This window comes from Neovison vison, chromosome 4, assembly GCF_020171115.1.
Source record: "Neovison vison isolate M4711 chromosome 4, ASM_NN_V1, whole genome shotgun sequence".
Lineage (NCBI taxonomy): Eukaryota > Metazoa > Chordata > Mammalia > Carnivora > Mustelidae > Neogale > Neogale vison.
The window spans coordinates 170662851-170683321 of NC_058094.1; positions in this window are offsets into that span (position 1 = coordinate 170662851).

Genomic DNA, 20471 nt, shown 5'->3' on the forward strand with positions numbered 1-20471 from the left:
ACATTTGTACACAACTTACTGCAGAAATCAGCCCTGTTTTTCCAGACCAGATTAACTGCATATCTGACCCAAAGAACTATGAGAAATAACAAGTGTGTATGTAAGCCACAGAGTTTTAGGATAGCTGAATGAGCCCCAAGTGAGAACAGATACATTGCAGTTATCCAACTGAGATTGTGAAGCCAATTCAACAGCTAAGTTTTTTGCTGATGAATATAGGCAGTAACCCAAATGACCCAGCACAACAGAGAATCATAACCCCCTGGCTGAGAACTGCAGGCCTGGTTGACAGATGATCTAATTCTGTAACTGAATGTCCTGTACGTAAATTTTAATTTCAGTGATTTAAAAACTGGTTTGGGGGTGTCCTGGTTTCAGGAAAAGCTTTGAAGCCTGTCTTTAATAAAGGCCAACAGTTTGCTCTGCTTCTAATGGACCACATATGTGTTAAATATTGGGCTCTCATTTCAGGTAAATTTTTATTTTATAAAAAGGGCCCACCTGAAAATTTTCAATGAAAATGTGAAAATCACTAATCTTGTCCAACTGCATTAAAATCATTAAGCCAAGACCCAGAGAAGGTCATTTCTTCAAGTTCCTGTGAGTGGCAATGACAGAGAATGAATCCAATTCCTTTCTCTATCCACCTGAGTTGGGGTTTTTACTTCTCAACATGCCCTGAGAACTTGGAAAACAATGGCATCTTAGCTCTGTAGGCTGAGAAAGGTTTTAAGATCTGTTCTTTGCCTTTTTTGATTCAGTCGGTATTTATTCAACAATCACTGTCACCTACATGTAGGTCCTACTGTAAGCACATTTCCTTTTGAAAGAGGAACCAACCTAGGGTTACACAATAGCGGGACCAAGTTCGCATTTTTACAAAGCACTATGTCTCACAAAACACTGTGTTTATTAATATAAGAAAAAAAAATCCCTTCCCCTTCCTGTTAAAAAAAAAAATGTCTTTTAAGTCTTACATACCACATACATAGCTTTTAATATTGAGTGTTTGCTTTTATCTACTCCAGCAGAAAGAATATGAATGCTAGCCCCAATGTAAAGCATCATTATATTAGATTGCTACATGCTGAAGTACAGTTTGCGTATTACAAATGAGCTCCACTCATTTGCAAACCAAGAGCAAGTCAATAGTGTTTGCTTATAAGGTCACAACTAATGAATGTCTTCTATTTTTCTCTTTCTTCTACTATGCAGCAAGTAGTGAACTCTCACATGGAATAGGTTTAGGGAAATTAAACACATAACTTATATGTATTTATATATGACCCTAGATGTGTAGACATATGTATGTTTATGCGTATGCACACACACCCCACAAGGCACATAGGGGGCCTGACAGAGTTCCCTTTAGAACCACATCTTCTAGTTCTATCTCCTTATTTACCCCCCAACCCCAGGACACAGTTTTGTCTTCTGTTTCATAATCCCTACAGACCGAACTTGCCTGTCCTACTCATATTATTCATTCAATTAAAGTCAAATTTATGTAGAATAAAGGTTAAATTACTTGCTTAAAATTAGCAAATGAATGGCTAAATTTTTTTAAAAGTTTTTGGATTAAGGAATATCTATATAATTCTATTTTTCTCAAATTCTCACTTTTCTTGCCTAGTCACATCTGTCCTCATAGACTGAATTGTATTTTCAATCAGGAATCACTTATCAAGAGTAGTTTCTGGTGTCCATGTTGTCTCAAATTCTAGGTGTCCTGAAACAAACACTGTGAAATAGATCTCACATCATTGATGTTAAGTGGAGAATAATGATCACTTATAATTTTAAGAAATATTAACATGTATTGAGCTTATTATGATTCATTTTTATCTCATTTTAATCTACAAAATAACCTTATGTGGGACCATTTTTACTCATTTCCAAAAAAGGAAACGAGACACAGGGGAGCTATGTGATTTGTCACATGGTCAATAAACTGTAGAAATAGTAAGGAGGAGGAAGATTTCAAATCCCACCATTCTCTTGCCAGGATTTGATATCTGACTGTAACTATAAAAGCATTTAGGCTGTCAAGTATGGTTCAGTACGTCCTTATTCAAAGGGATAGTAATAGCTAACATTTATTAAGAAATTACTTCATTTAAACCTCCCAACTATGCCTCTAAGGGAGGTGCTATCACTGCTTCAGTTTCACTGGGAAAGAGACTGAGAGAGAGATTATAAAGCAGGAAGTTTATTGGGTAATGTACCCCAGGACTGACATCTGAAGCAAAGGAAAGGAAGGGAGATTAGGCACAGGAGGAGCTGGGCTGTGGTGCAACCACAATATAGGTCTCACCATTCCCCCCAGGGGTTCTGGAACACAGACAGCCCTGTAGAGTTCCATGAACTGAGGCAAAGAGGTTAGGTGTTTACACCGTCAGGGACTAGACACTGGATGTGGGCTGTTCCTGGGAGTGATAAAGCCTTGGGTGATGGCAGAGGGCAAACTCCAGAGGTGTTTTTAGCTCTGAGTCATCAACTCCAACATCCCTAGCAGCTGGGGCATGAGAGAAATTTAGTCCTAAAGCGTCAGCTGAGTGCAAGTCAGATTCTGGGTGATGTCCGAGGTATTTACAGATGAAAAAACTGAAGAATTATCTTCATCAAATCAAATAAATATCAAGTGACATAGATGAGGCATGACTCCAGATCTGTTGGGCTCTAGTGTAAGTGCTAACCAGTGTGTTATGCTACCTCGAGATGTGGAAGAATTACTGGGGACCAGAGGAAAGGTTAGCAGGACTGTGATGGGAACAAACACATCTATATAACTACACTGGAAGCTACCTAACTCTGTCCACAGTCTCATCGGTTAAGGTCATATGATTACTGAGAAGTGACAAGATAGGAAAGAATGAATTCAAAAACCGTTTTAATTTTAGTTCTAGTGATTGTTACCTATCTTTTCAAAATGATATCAAGTATCTTTCTTAAAAGAAAGACTACACTAAAATGAAAAGTGTTGCATAACAAAGGAAACCATCAACTAAATAAAAAGACAGCCTGCTGAATGGGAAAAGATTATTTGCAAAGGATATATACAATAAGGGATTAATACCCAAAATATATAAAGGACTTACTAACTTAAAATCAAAACAAAACAACCCCACAAACAATCCAAAAAATTAAAAACAATTAAAAAGTGGGCAGGACTTCAATAGTCATTTTTTTCCAAGAAGACATACAAATGGCCAACAGATACATGATAAGCTGCTCCACATCACTAAGCGCCAGGAAAACACAAAACCACAATGGGATAGTACTTCATTCCTGTCAGAATGGCTAAAAGCAAGAACACAAGGAAGGAGCTCTTTGAACTATTGGAGGGAATGTACACTGGTATAGCCACCGTGGAGTATAGAGGTTCCTCAAAACAAAAACAAACAAACAAAAAAGGATAAAAGCAAGTACCATACAATGGAATAATTCCACTACTAAGTATTTACCCAAAGAAAACAAAAAGACTAATTCAAAGAATTACATGAAGCCATATGCTTATTGCAGCATTATTTACAATAGCGAAGAAATGGGAGCAACTCAAGTATCCATTGATAGATGAATGAATAAAGACGTGATCTGCACACACATATACACATAATGGAATATTACTGAGTCATAAATAAGAATGAAATCTCAGCATTTTCAGTAACATGCATAGACCCAGTGGATATAATACTGTGAAATAAGCCTGTCAGAGAAAGACAAATACCGTATGATTTCACTCATATGTGGAATTTAAGAAACAAAACAAATGAGCAAACAAGAAAGAGACAAAGAAGACTCTTAAATTTAGAGAACTGGTGGTTGCCAGAGGGGAAGTGAGTTGGGGAATGGAAAATAAAAGGGATTAAGAGTACAATTGCTTTGATGAGCACTGATAAATGTATAGACTCTAAAACCATTATACTGTACACCTGAAACTAATATGACACTAATATACACATATGTCAATTATACTTGAATAAAAAGATAATGATATGAAGTATCTTTCTTACAACAGAAAGTTAAAATATTTTTTAAAGTTTATACACAAAAGAGAAAAATTAAAAATGGAAATTCAGATGCATTAGTAGTATAAGAATAGAACTCCCACACCAGCAATCTCCAACTTTCTGGTAAATTAGGCTTTCTTGAACTATAAATCACATATGTGTAATTAACTCTGCTTATAGAGAACAAGAATTCTGTGTGCAAATATATTTCATGGAAATTGATATCCTGATATATTTTTATGTACTTACTTTAGTTGAATTAGTTTAATGGTTAACTATCATGAAAAACCCCCAATAGGTTTGTGTGTGTGCGCACACATGCGCGCGCTAATTTAACAGCAATTGAATGCAACAGTTAAACTTTTTTTTTTTTTTAAACAACAGAACTTCTTTTTTAGAATGCCTTTGACAGGCTCTAATTTCCAATGTACAAAAGAAGGAATCCTAGTCTTCCTAGTCCATATTTAACCAAAGTGAGCCAATGGAGAAGATCTGAAAAGAAGTAATTCCATACAGGTTGCATGGGACTTTGAGTAGAAGAATTTGAAGTGGAACAAGGGAATGAAATGGGAGATGAAAAAAGAAGGAGGCAGAGATGGAAGAGCTTGTTTAAGGTATAGCTGTAGAAATAGTAAAGTGCCATGAGACCATCAGAAATGGAAAAGATTTTAAAACTTTGTATTCCAGTGCCCTCTCAATTCACAGATCTCTACCAAAGTGCTAACAAGTCACCATCCTCTCATAATCCTACTTTCATCTTGTCTTTAAACATAAAGATAAGAAACTGTCATATGTCTTTTCACTCCACAATCAGACCATAGTATGTCTGTAATAGAGCATTCCTGAGATTTTCTAATCCAACAAACATTACCTAAAAAGGAAAGGACTCTGGTCTGGTATTTGTTCCTAAAAAATTTATTATATGATCATTGCATTCTTTTGTAAGGATTCACGAAGTGATTGTTTATTAACCCATTTGAGAACTTGACCAAGGATGATGTCATGCTCATACATCAATTCTATAGTTCAGAATTATCCTGCTTTTTGGTATTTGCAAGGTTTCAGACTTGGACACTAGGTTGTTAATGGTTACCCAGTGATAAACAATCCCACTGGTAAATAATAATTCATTTTTTGCATGAATTTTCACTCTTGTAATATGATGATTAAGCTTAGTCAAAAAAGACATTTACATATTCACAGAATGCCTGTTCACTAAAGTGTTCAAGAAAATGCTGGACAATTCCATGTCAGAGTTAAATGATGCTTTGTTCCTTTCACCAAAGTATTCTACACCTTTACAGTATAATGGTACATCCACCACACAAATGAATCCATTACTTGAACAAATGGTTGTTGGAGGGGAAAAGTTTTTATCTGATTACTTTGTACTAAATACTGAACTGAAAACTGAGAGGACAAAGAAAAGTATGGCAAAATCTGACCCTAGAGAGTCTGCATTCTTCTCACTATCACCAAAACTCACTTTAGTAAATTTTAAGAACATTAAATAAAAACATTTCCTAAAACTTCATTTTTAAATTAAATCAATAGCTTAGAAATAAAGTATGCTATTCATTATCAATATCAACACCCAGGATCATATATTCTACTTCAAGACATCAGTGCCTTGAATATGCTATAACAGTCATTGTGAGTTTGCAGGAATATGGAACATCTACATTGTCTTCCAATGACCCTCCCCATCTTTCCTCCTTAAACTTAAGAAAGTAAAGTTTTGCAGAAAGACTCAATGTTCTCAGTCTGGGTGAGGAAAAAAAGACCTGAGAAATACATCATTGCATGATCTCCCATTCTGCCAGCATCCCTGACTAATTCAAAAGCAATTCAGAGACAACTAATAAGCAAGTACAAGATCAAACAATGCAGACCATATGCACAAGGGAACCAGGAAACAGGGGGACACAAAGATCCTATTGGAGAAATAAATATCTATTTTTTATACCAACCCAAGTTTTTATACTTTTATTCTCCAGAATGTATTCTATACATATATACTTTGATTAATAAATTTAAGTGTGCTTATGTACAAAGTGAAGAGTAATTACATGGCTTGCTTTTTCCACCACTCAGATGTTTATTTTACCTTTAGGAAATCCTTTTCAACTCCTCAGGTGAAGCTCAATATTACCCCATAAACCAGTGATTCTCAAACTTTACTATACAGGACACTTGTATTAAAACTCTTGGGATATTCCTTTAAAGAACTGTAGCTTTCTTATCCTTATTTAAAAAATCAGTCTCTGGTACTATATTCAAAATTCTGCCTTTTTTTTTTTTAATTCTAAGGATTCCTATGTACATCAAAACTGGAGAGGCACGGAAATAATCTAAGTTCTACTCTCATTCTCTAAGAAACATCTCTTTAGAGTTCTTCATTTTTAATCTGCATAGCAAAGGGATTAAGTATCACTATAGGTAACGGGCATCTACAGGTGAATCATAAGCATTAATGTGTCAAGTGTGACTGTCTTATTAAAATTCTAACTTTTTAATGGTTGGGGGTAGGGAGAAGAAAAAACAAAGATGGCTAGTTTGGGATTGATTTCCATCTCATTACTGCAAATTGGAAAAGATAGGAAGTCAGAGAAAAGCAGATAATGAGCCTGAAGATAATTATATAATATATTTGTAAGCATCTTTAATACCTATTTCTTAAGAAGTTAAAATCAGTATCTGCAATGGAAAGAAGATTCTGGGAAAATGGCTGCCTGAGCTAACATTCCTGGCTCCTTGTCCTCCTCTCAGTTCCTTGTTGAGACTTAAATAATTAACCTTCATGGTAAAAACTTCTGAGGAAAACCAAGTTAAATATTTCATTGTTGTTGCTAATGCCCAGGAGAGAATCAATGGACCAACAACATAGCTTAGGGTTAAGGCTACAGAGAAGTTTGGTAGTATACTGGTAGACTCTGTTTTGAGAGTAAGAAGGGGGTGTATACTTTTAGCGTTCTTCTGGAAGTGGCCTTTTTAGCCAATAAAAGAAATGTAGAAAATATACTCTTACATGGAATCATTTATGGTCCATTAGTCAAAAGGGGCCATTTTACTCCTGCTTGGTCCTAAAGAGGCCTGAGTTAATAGGACTTTCTCCCTGTTTCCCAGTAGAATACTGACAGTTGTTTCTGCTTGACCCACCTGTAGATGGTTTTCCAGTACGGTCACAGAATGAGAGGTTCCAAGATCTCTCTGTGCTGTACTCAAATTACTGATACCTATGAGCAAAGAAAATTACAAACCATCAATACAGACACCATAAAGATATTCCGTGAAAGACTATATTTACATCCAGTGTGAGTAACATAAGTCTAGTATCTAAAATACATAAAGAACATTTGCAAATCAAAAAAAAAAAAAAAAAAGTTAAATTACCCAAAAGAAAACTGTGTCAAGGAATATGAAAAAGCAATACAGAAGCACCCAGGGAAAACTCTTGTACATGTATACAGAAATATGCATTTCAGATTAAAGAAAAAAGGAGAACCCTTTTTTGAAATCGCTTTTTTCATGTAAATACTGAATTATAATGATTTAAATAGAAACACATGACTCAATCCAAAAACCTAATATTACATGAGAAAAAGTACAAGTACATGGTCTATACATTATGATACTATATACATAAGTTTTGTAAACCATAAAATACTAAATTTATGCAGATACAGAGATTTTAAAATCTGCATAGGAATAACAACAAATTGAGGGTTGATTACTTCTGAAAAAGGAGAGAAAAAAACATGAGAAGACTTAGTGAATTCAGAGATTTCACTACTGAATCTAATGCTTATTTATAAAACAAACCATAAAAAGGAAAAGAAAATAAGGCAAAATTATGATTTCAGTTGTGAATTCATAGATGTTTGATTATTTTTTTCTGTATTTCTATATGCTTAAAATCTTATTTAATGCAAGAAGGACATGCAAGACAATAGGTTAGCTGAATAAGAACTCAAATGGTAATTTGGAAGAAAATCATAAAAACCCACTTAAAATATAAAAAGATTATCTAGATATAAATGATGAAATAACTGAATCCTAAAGGTAAATACAAAATTTTAAAGCTTTCCAAAAAATAGAGTAAAACAAACAAACAAAAGAGGCAGACTAGAAACAGATTTCTAAACTTCAACTTTATACTCTATTGTGAGGAAAAAACTGTGATTTCAAAATACTACTCTTAGCAAAGATATAATTCTTAAATGAAAGCAAAAGGACTTTTGGTTTTCTGTTTCACAAATAAGGAGCATGGAAGATGCCACTCTGTCCTAACAAAAAAAGCCAAAACAGACTAGAAGAATCAAGAGCTCTTACTAAATTTGTTATAGAGGTGAGATCACAAGACAAAGTACCACCACCCCCCGCCCCCAGTTTGTAAAGACAGGGAAACACTGGGAGTCCCTTGCTTAGGGGCCTGAAACTCATGAGTAGACATTGCCCTGTGAACCAGTGCCAGGGAAGAAAATCCTAAACTGTGAGGAAATGCTGGAGGCTCAGTGTGGACAAGTCAGAGAGTTAAAAACTCCAGGTGGGCCCCCAATATTGTGAAACTTACCTCCAGAAACTTGAACATGTTCCCACACTAAATAGTGGAGAAAACCTTCCTCCAGCGTCCTGAGAGTGAGGGGGTGGGGTGGCAAGAAACCACTTTTAAATAGGCCAGAGCACGCTGTTCTTAACAAAGTCAGCCCTCAGGTGAAAGTAGTTAACCAGAGCCTGACCTGCTGGGGTATAATTGGACCCTAAATGACCCAGGAGAAGGTAATATCCAATGCCAGACTCCTTTGGACTTCCAGATGGGAGAAGGGAAATACCCAAATCCAACCCACTCTTGACACTCTATCCCACTGAATGAGAGAAAAACAAAAATAAAAACAAAACAGAAAAGCACTGAAGTTCATAGCTAAAGGACATGGGCTCACAGAATGACACCCAATCATAAAACCATAGAACACTTCCCCTTCCCCTACACCTCACCATCACAATACTGAAAGCCTATTTATAGCAGTTCCTTTTACCCAGTACCTCATGAAAGCCAAAGAAAGACTTTTTATGACATGCAGCAAATAATGTTCACACCTCCTGTAATAATCTATATCCTCTTTGAGGAAAATACCAAGCATAGTCCTGCCAAAAGATAATTTAATGACAACACAACTCACAAAATAAGGAGAAACAAAATTCAATGAGTGGTAAACAATCATTTTTTTAAACATATGTATACATGCATTTACTTGAACTTCTGTGACTAGGAATTGTAATAAAAGAATTGAGTAACAATTCTCAAAACACAGATATTACAATAGTTCAAAAATAAAAATTCCAGACTATTTAAACCCAGGAGTAAGAAAAGTAAATGCATTCTGAACATCTTTCTCAGTAGAGATTTGGAGAAATTATTCACATGAAATGTCTTATACAGTTTTAGTTATGATTTAACATTGCTCTGATGGTAGCTATATGTCTACAAAGATGGTTACAATGGGAATATAAGCAGTAATAGAACAAGAAATACAATGGTATTTCCTATTTAAACTAGAGAGCAGAAGAGAATCAGAAAGAAACTTACATCAAAAGAGAAAGAAGTTGGAACTGGGAGGACAGAAAAAAAATGTACTCAATTTTAACATAAAGAGTGGTAAAATATTTTAAAATATCATTAATCACAATAAATATGAAGGGTTGAATTTATTTATTCAAAGGAAAATACTATCAGATCAAATAAAATAAGGAAATCCAGAGACATGCCATTTCCAAATGATGCATATAAAACAAAGTATCTAAGACAGGTTACAAATAAAGAAATGAGCAAAACATGGAATTACAAACAAAAAGAAAGAGTGGCTATATTAATATGAGATAGAGAGCAATTCAAGGACAAAAGCAGGAGAAGAGATTAATCATACCTAATAGTTTCTGTACATGCTATTTAGATTAAACCAATAAAATTGTCATTTTTAGGTCAAAGGTAGTTAATTATTGGCAATTTCAAAAATGTTGACATGTAACTATCAAGAATCTTGAAAAAGTAAGTTACACACACACACACACACACACACACACACCACTGCATTAGAGTTCTAGTAAACCAAAAATTATTCAATATTGGAAAATATTTAATATCATTAGAGAAACCCATAAAATTATATTAATAATGTCAAACATATTTGCAAATATTCATCAACCATTTCTAAAAAAAACTTTTAGGAAAAAAAGGACCGGGGAAAAACACTCAGATTAAAAAATACTTATAAATTTTGATAACAAATATTTATTAAACTATTTAAACACAGTCCAAAGAAAATCAGAAATATATAAAGATGACAACTATCACATTTATTTAATATGCTTTTTTTTAGATCTTATTTATGTATTTGAGAGAGAGAGTATGTATGTGCAAGCATGAAGGGAGGAGACGGGCAGTGGGAGAGGGGAGAAACAGGCTCCCCACTGAGCAGGGAGATGGACATGGGGCTTGATCTCAGGACCCTGAAATCAGGACCTGAACCAAAAGCAGACACTTAACCAGCTGAAACACCCAGGCTCCCAGGAGCCCCTATTCGACTTGCTTTTAATAAAATAAGGGGAAACGGATTTTTTTTTTAAGTAGCTTAAATATATGAAATTGAGAGAAATGAATATTTTTACTTTTTGGTTACATGACTAGTTTTGGAAAAGAAAATCCCAAAGTTTCTTCTGAAAAATTTTAAACTAAGTAAAAGAAATTTATACTGTAGCTGAATAAATTTGCAAGACTCAATAGTTTTTCTTTATAATTTCACCGGGCAGTCAAAAATAGAAAAAGAGAAGAAAATCACAATAACTGCTGACTGCCAACTCCCTAAAGAGGCAATGAAAATAATCTGTTTATCAAGTAAAGCCAAATTAATTGTTTTGCATAAAGGGAAAACACCACCTCCATAGACTCCTAGTAGAATCTCAGCAGGAGAAAACTCAAAGGAGGGGTATTTATAAAGTTTGAGGATTTTGATTTAAGGTGGACCTTCCCATGCAGGGTGGAAGTTCTGACTGAAATAGAACAAAATGATAATATAATAGTTTAAGACTGTTAAGTATTTTGAAGCATGTTTTAAAGAGGAAATCTCAAATAACCAAACTAATTTTTCTGAGAAGGGGCTCTTTATCCTAATAAAAACAAGTTGAGTAGTCTTCTTTTAAGTACATGAAATTTTTAAAAACTTACTGAAACAAACATTGCAATTATGTCCTGGACAAAAATTTCCTAGAATATTAATGTTCTGTTAATACAGATAACCAAACAGTAAAGTCACCTTGATGTAGCATGTTATTCCTAATCCTGTTAATCTGTGGCTATTAATGGTTTTGTGTCTCAAGATCAAAACTGGAAAGTTTGAAGACTAAATTTAATAAGCTGGTTACAATACATAGAGAAACTTTTTTTTTTTTCAGAGAGAAACTTATAAAATAGGATATCAAAGAGACTTAGGTACGACCACGTACAGTAATTAAAATGTTCTTTCCTAATTATTACATAAACCTAATGTACTTACCATCAAAATTTATGGGATTTTGTGGGGAGGGAGGATTGTTAAAATTGATTTTAAGATTCTTATAAGTAAGTATATCTATAAACTTGCTTTCAAAGTTTTGGAAAAAAACAATGACAGATTAACTCTAAAGTAAGATAAAGTTTATTATAATTCTTTATTCAAATCTGTATGAAACTGACCAAGAAAAAATAGCTAAGCTAGTAAATAAACTCAAGAGTCTAGAAGTCAGTCTAGATTTAAGTATATTGGGGAGATTAATATATTATAAATGTGGTATTTTATTTGAATAAGGAAAAGATCTTTAATGTGCTAAATGGTTTATGCACCATAGCTATCCACCCCAAAATAAACCATATGAATCACTTCCTCACAATATATGCTGATACAGTGTAGACAAAACAAAGTCATAAGCATTGAAAAAAAAGTTAATTGAAAAATAAAGACACGGGGGCGCCTGGGTGGCTCAGTGGGTTAAACCGCTGCCTTTGGCTCAGGTCATGATCTCAGGGTTCTGGGATCGAGTCCCGCTTCCGGCTCTCTGCTCAGCAGGGAGCCTGCTTCCTCCTCTCTCTCTCTGCCTGCCTCTCTGCCTACTTGTGATCTCTCTCTGTCAAATAAATAAATAAAATCTTTAAAAAAAAAAAAAGAAAAGAAAAAAAGAAAAAGAAAGACACTTTTGGGAAATATTTCTGTAAACTTCAGGCGTTGGCAAACCAGACCTCAAACTCAAAACCAAATATATTTTATATATATATATATTTATATTAAATATATATTTGACAACTCTTTTAAAAAATTATATTAAAAAAGACAATTATTAAAATCAAAAGATAAGAGAAAGGAAGAAAATTGCTCTGTAAAGCATATGAAAACAAAAAAAATAATAATTTTCATAATAAGATAAGGAAAAGACAAATTACCCAAGAGAAAAATAAACACAGGATATGAGCACTTGTTTCACAAAGGAGGAATGGCAAATGACCAATGGATATGAAAAGATGCTTACTGTAGCTAGTTGTCAAAGCAATGACCTACCACTTGGCACACATAAAATTTACAGTAACAGAAAGAAACACCATGGGCTACCTGTAGAACTAGGCACTTGTAGACTAGGGGTAAAATTATAAATTTCCACAACTTTTTGAAAGTCTGCTAAGTTATAAAGATAGACACGTTTAACAAACACATCTCCTTTGAAGGATTTATCACACAGATGTAAATGTGCCAGTTGATAAATGATTTTTACTTTTGTTTTTAGTAATATCATATATTTGTGGTATATTATTTATTTCATTTTCCTTACCATTTTAAAATAACAGAAACACAAACAGGGCAGTCATCAGACAGTGAACAGCAGACCACATTCTGGTATGTTTATTCTATAGAATATCAGAGAGCTATTGCAGGAGAAGAAAGATTCTCCTCTACCATCTTTGGGTCTCTGGCCAAAGAATTAAACCAACATAAGACATATAAAGAGAAGGAAAGCACACAAATTTTTACTAATTTTTTATATGTACATGGGAGCTTTCACAAGAAAATTAAGATCCAAAGAAGTGAACAGAGTAGGGACTTTTTATTCCTTTAAAACAAAGAAACAATAAATGGGGCACCTGAGTGGCTCAGTCCGTTGAGTGTCTGCTTTTGGCTCAGGTCATGATCTCAGGGTCCTGGGATCGAGCCCTGTATCGGGTTCTCTGCTCAGAGAGGAGCCTGCTTCTCCCTCTCCTTCTGCCTCTTCCCCTACTTGGGTTCCCCACCCTTCTTTCTCAAATACATAAATAAAATCTTAAAAAAAATAAAAAGAAAGAATGTGGAATAATCAAGACAAAGGGGTTTGGGGCTAGTGGTAGTAAATGGTGAAGAAGTAACTAAGAAGAGAAGGGTCAGTTTAGCAAAGTTTGTTTGTACTGATTTCCCAGTCCCACATTCCCCGCCTCCAGTGATGAGAATGCCTTCCTCCTGGCAGGCAGAGTGCCTTTCACATGGCACCTTTCACAGAGCTCCTTTCCCATTTATTCACATGGGAGCATGAGCTTCTGCTTTCAGGAAGGAAAGAGAGTCAAAGTGTCCTGCATGTACTTGCTATTATCTAAATGCCTTTTTTTTCAAAATTGATGAATATGACAAAGTGACTTATGGGTGACATATTTTGGTTTCCTTTGCTATCTAAGTGGGTAGGAGAAGAATAAATGAGACAAGATGGGATTGGGAGGGAGATAAAGCATAAATGACTCTTAATCTCACAAAACAAACTGAGGGTTGCTGGGGGGAGGGGGGGTTGGGACAAGGGGGTGGGGTTATGGACATTGGGGAGGGTATGTGCTTTGGTGAGTGCTGTGAAGTGTGTAAACCTGGCGATTCACAGATCTGTATCCCTGGGGATAAAAATATATATTTATAAAAAATAAAAAAAAATTATTAAAAAAAAAGAATTACTTAGATTTACATATATTGATAAATAAATATATTTGGGGTTAAGTGGGAAGACATTGCAGTATAATTGCATTAAAAAATAAAAGAAGGGAACGGATATATTTAGATACTTGTTCATGAAAGTGCATATGAGCCTCAATCAAAATGTGGGAAGACTAACTAAGAAAAGTCTCATTAGCTCCTGAGGTATGGCAGGGTAGGGCAAATAGAATTGAGTTAAGAGGAGTTTCTTGGTCTTGGATTCTAATACATCCTTTGTTTGGGAACAAGAAGAAAAAATTTCTCTTGACACTCTCAGTTTCCCTCACTGGGACAAAAAGATTGACAAAAGAAGGCATGTAAATTTTTATATATATATATATAAAATATAAGGTATTATATTACTTTTATGTGAGATAGGAGCCTTTGTAAGGCAATGAGGACCCAAAGCAGCAGTTAGACCTGTCTATTTATGCTGGGTGTGATGGTGAGTGGGCAGCTGTGTAGAAAGAAGATAGGCTAAGGAGTATGAGGTAAGACCATAAATTCGGGGGAAACACTAAGGCCTCTTAGGAATCTTCTTGGCATTTCCTGCCTTTGGAAATAAGGATGCCCCTGTCCTCTGGGTGTAGGAAGGGCACCTCTTACAGGAGGATTTTATGACCTGTTGAGGGTAAAAGGACAGGGGAAGTTCAGAATACAGTGACCTTCCTGTTTCTGCCATTTTCTCAAACTCTTCCATATCCAATACATGAAAGTACCATATTTTGGGGTACTATTTCCTGAATCTCATCATTTGACTAATGGTAGAGAGCAGAGACTGCTTTCATCATTGGAAAGAAAGACCTAAAAATAGAAAATAAAAAATATGTCAAATAACCCCATATAGTTTTTTGTTGTTGTTTTGTTTTGAGGGGGTTGTTTGTTTGTTTGTTTGTTAGAGGTAGCACACATGCATGCATGGATGAGCTGGGGAAAGGGAAGGGCAGAGGGAGAGGAAGAGAATTCCAAGCAAATTCCATGCCAGCAGGCAACCTGATATGAGGCTTGATCTCAAGATCCTGAGATCATGACCTGAGCCAAAATCAAGAGTCAGATGCTCAGACAACTGAGCCACCCAGGAACCTCTACCCCAAATAGTTTTTAAAGGTTTGTAGTTTTAATTTTTTTGTTGGTGATTCATCAACTGAATTTGCTACAAATGTTGTGCTTGTTTCCCAGTTAAATACCAAAAGCCTTATTTCTCATTATAGCTTAAAATTATAAAAAGTGGTTGTTTTCTTTAAAATGATCACGTGATATGACTTTTGCTACGATTTAAGGCATAGGTTAGACAATTCTAGTTACTTTTCTGAAACAGAACCATGTTGACTCTTATGTTCCAAGGATATCACTGAAGAAAATGTGTGCCTTGGAGACCCCAATGGCAAAGTAAAACCTCAGTGTACTAAAGAAAATACCTCACCAAAAATGTAATCAATAGTTACTATTTCAGTATTGTCTATACATGGCATGATGTTTTTATTAACATGTATTACTTGTTTCAGGGGTACAGGTCTGTGAATCATCGGTCTTACACAATTCACAGCACTCACCATAGCACATACCCTCCGCAATGTCCATAACCCAGCTACCTTATCCCTCTCCCTGTCATCCCCCAGCAGCCCTCAGTTTGCTTCCTGAGATTAAGAGTATCCTATGGTTGTCTCCCTCCTCAGTCCCACCTTGTTTCATTTTTTCCCCTCCCTATCCCCCACATCCTCCCACTTTGCCTCTCAAATTCCTTGTATCAGAGAGATCATATGATAATTATCTTTCTCTTAGCATAATACCCTCTAGTTCCATCCACATTGCTTCAAATGGCAAGTTTTCAGGGGTTTGATGGCTGCATAGTATTCCATTGTGTGTGTGTGTGTGTGTGTGTGTGTATCACATCTTCTTTATCCATTCATCTGTTGATGAACATCTAGGTTCTTTCCATAGTCTGGTTATTGTGGACATTGCAGCTATAAACATTCAGGTACACGTGCCCCTTCAGATCACTATGTTTGTATCTTTAGGGTAAATATCCAGTAGAGCGATTACTGGGTCATTGGGTAGCTCTATTTTCAAATTTTTGAGGAAGCTCTATGCTAGTTTCCAGAGTGGCTGCACCAGCTTGCATTCCCACCAACAGTGTAGAAGGGTTCCCCTTTCTCCACATCCTCGCCAACGTCTGTCGTTTCCTGACTTGTTAATTTTAGCCATTCTGATTGGTGTGAAGTGGTATCTCACTGTGGTTTTGATTTGTATTTTAAAGTTAATTCACTTTCAGGCACCTGGGTGGCTCAGTGGGTTAAGCCACTGCCTTCGGCTTAGGTCATGATCTCAGGGTCCTGGGATCGAGTCCTGCATCGGGCTCTCTGCTCAGCAGGGAGCCTGCTTCCCTCTCTCTCTCTGCCTGCCTCTCTGTCTACTTGTGATCTCTCTCTGTCAAATAAATAAATAAAATCTTTTAATAAATAAATAAAGTTAACTCACTTTCTAAAATGTCTTATTTGAAGTAAAAGTGATCTTTATTTCTTATGGCAATAGAAAGTATCTTTTTGGACTATAAAATGGGATGGTCAGTATAAAAAGTCAAATAATACATCTTTACGGACAAACAATTTTGCTTTGAATTCTTAGTGGGAAAAAAAGTCAAGTAGTGAAAATGATTTGTAAAAACAGCACTAATCTAAAATTAATTCAGGTTCTTATTTAAAGAATTGTTTTCAATTATTTTCAGCCATTTCCTGTAACTCTTCTCCTTTAGTCATGCTTATTTTTAGAAATATGTTTCATGACTATGCCTCAAAACCTCAGCTTTAATGGTTTGAAAGTTATGAATGCTATATCTAGTAATTTATAAAAAGAATGAAATCAAAATATTTTATAACAGACACCAATACAAAGAATAGGAAAGGAATGTAGGAAAGGAAACAAATGCAATGAAATTTTACTACCCGTTGGTGGAAAAAAAACACATTAAATTACAAAGTATAGATAGGACAAGTCCATGGTTCTACCAGCTCCTAGACATGAGTTGTGTATTTAACCAAGAAAAGTGAGCATTTTATTTATATAAGGCTTTTCCTAATAAAATACTAGATGTAAAATTGCAAATAACATGATGTGAGTTAAGTCAGTTTTGTCCTTTTTCCACAATAGAGCTCTTCTTCCTTCCCTAGCATTATGTTAATTAAAACTTCTGTTTGAAACTTTTTTGTGGCTCATTTTTAGCTATAAAATGTTAAAAATACATTTTCCTCCTAATAACTAAAATCAGTTTGGTTATTCTTCATTTTGTATGAGACAATGGCTGTGATAGCCATCAACTTATTTACTGAGAATATTTTTAAGATTCAGCTCACTTAATGATTACTCAAACATAGTTAAGAATTATTCAAAGTTGAAGCTGAATCAAATTGAGCTTTTAGATACTTTTTATAAATATCACTAATTTTTAATACCTGTATTCTATTTACTTTTCCCTTTTAACAATATATATTTAATTTTGTAAATGCTGTTCCAAATGATACTGGGATAGTGGAAATTTATACCAGTCCTCACCACCTCCTAATAATTAAAATCCAGAAATTCATAAGACCTCCTTTTTTCCCTGAGATTAAGCAGCAGCTTCCACCTTTGACTGCTAATTGATCGCGACATGAGTGAGGGCAGAGTAAAGATCAATTATCACACCGTGGCACGCATCCTATAAGGATAACTGCAATTAGGAGCCTCTAAAAACCAGATTCAGTCAGAGTGCATTTCTCCTTCCAAAACCATGCATAATTAGCCTTTAAAAGTGACTTAAGTGAGGTGAGGCATTGGTTGAATGTAATGCATATGCTTCAGAATCTAAAACTTATTCGATTTTATTTACTAAATTCGCCGGTCCTTTGGAAACTTCAGTTTTCTTTACAATGGCATAATCAAGCCCATAACAAAGCTTGAAACACATTTAAGAGAAGACATTTCTCATATAATTATTATAAACATTTGGTCATGTAAATTTTTCTCATACCTACGTGATTGTGATTTCTGACAAATCCTTCCATCAAAGCCTAATAATTCAATCTAATGAGAAATTACAGTTAAAAGAAACTTAACCAGGGGAAGTATAAATGGTGGCCCAGGAACTCTAATTTACCAAAAGAAAAAATACGTAACACTCCACTCACAGCTCTTTATTTAGTGCTTCAGAAAAAAAAGTCCTTGGTGGGGCCTGGGTGGGACTTGTGATTTCAGCTTGGGTCATGATCTCAGGGTTGCAGAGCATGAAACATGGCCAGTGTGAAGCTCACTCAAGATCCTCTCTCTCCCTCTCCCTCTGTCCCTTCCTCCCAGCACTATCTCTCTGAAAGAAAAAAGAAGGAAGGGAGGAAGGGAGGGAGGGAAGGAGAAAGGAAGGTAGGTCTTTTTTTTTTTTTTTTTTTAAGATTTTATGTATTTATTTGACAGAGAGAAATCACAAGTAGATGGAGAGGCAGGCAGAGAGAGAGAGGGAAGCAGGCTCCCTGCTGAGCAGAGAGCCCGATGTGGGACTCGATCCCAGGACCCTGAGATCATGACCTGAGCCGAAGGCAGCGGCTTAACCCACTGAGCCACCCAGGCGCCCCGAAAGGAAGGTAGGTCTTATTGAGAGAATTTTATATTAACGAAGGGCTAACTTTGGTGTGCTTACCTTTACATGTGAAATAAAAAACAGCAAGTCAAATATGATGATATTGAAGGAATATGACTTTAGAAAACCACAAAACTTCATTTTCAAATGCTGATTGTCAAATTTGAGAAACTAATTAGGACTACACAGAGAGTCATCTTGGGTCACGATTATTTAGTATTGTTTTATAAAAATTTAATAGAAAAACGTGCTTGCTCCATGCAATATGGCATGTTTTGCATGGAGGACTGGGTGTGGTGCATAAACAATGAATCTTGGAACACTGAAAAGAAATAAAAGAAAATGGGGAAAAAATTCTTGAAAAACATCATTTTCGGGGCGTGTGGGTGGCTCAGTGGGTTAAAGCCTCTGCCTTCAGCTCAGGTCATGATCTCAGGGTCCTGGGATCCAGCCCCACATCAGGCTCTCTGCTCAGCAGGGAGCCTGCTTCCTCCTCTCTCTGCCTGTCTCTCTGCCTTTTATTTTCCAAGGTAAATAGCATACAACCTTCGGATCTCAACTTAGATTATCATTCCAAAAGAAGTGTGCCCTTCCCATCACCCCCATTTATGATCTCTGTCAAATAAATAAATAAAAATCTTTAAAAAAAATCATTTTCATTTACTACAAAAAAAAAGAAAAGGAAAAAATGTGCTTGCATGCATTTTCTTTTTAAATTTGAAATAGTAACATTAACAGAATTGGAAAAATTGGGGAAAAAAGGTGTAGGTAAGATGAACTTTTCATAGAAATAAATATGTTTCTAGTAATCTATATTACCTCCACTTCCCAAATTATAGCAATATAAAACTTTGCCTTCACTTCCACATCTAGAAATACATTTGGGTTATGGATTGAGAAATGAGAATGGGCAAGTGCCTTGATATGACTAAGACAGAGGAACTGGGCATATATAATATTACAGTTAGACAAGAATTCGTCAGCCAAAATAGGAGATAATCATATGATTCAGTCCGTTCATGCTGACAGATAGGTTTCAGTGGTCAAAAGATCAAAGAATGAACATGTGACCTCTGATCTTATTTCCTTCTTGGAGTGAGCATCCTTGTGGCGGAAAGTATTGATCAAGGCCAGGAACTGGTCAGAAGCCTACGGTTCACTGAGATGGAATAATGATACTTAGATTCATTTAATTTTAACTCAACAATTATTTATTAAACGTCCATGATGTGCCTACTACTTTTCAGGGAAGTAAATAAAAATGGAAGGCAAAAACACATGATCCCTGCCCATAAGAGCTTATGATCTAGTGACAAAGGCAAACAATAATCAAAGACCCAAGTACTCAAAGAAAGGCTTGAATAGTGTAATAAAGGAAAAACATAAAGTGTTATCATGTGATGAGTTCCCTAGAGACAGAGCCCATGATCAGGAGTCTTGTTCAAGTGAGTACTGAGAGACTGCTCTCTGGAAAACTGGAATAAGGGTAGCAGGATAAGCAGTGAAGAACGTGAAGCAAGAATGTGGGCTAAGCTGAAGACTAGCTTGAACTTACTGCACAGGGATCTCTGACGCATGAATTTTTCCAGAGTTGGTCTTACATTAAGGCAACGAGGCATGTTCTTTGTAACTCTGGTCTGGCACTGGGTAAGGGCTGCCAGATACAGTGGGGGTGATGGGAAGGGCACACTTCTTTTGGAATGATAATCTAAGTTGAGATCCGAAGGTTGTATGCTATTTACCTTGGAAAATAAAAGGACCAAGGATGTTCAAAGTAGTGAAAGAGATCAGTGATTAGCAGGTATCACAAGAAGATGATGACAGTACGATGCAGAGAAACAGGCAGGC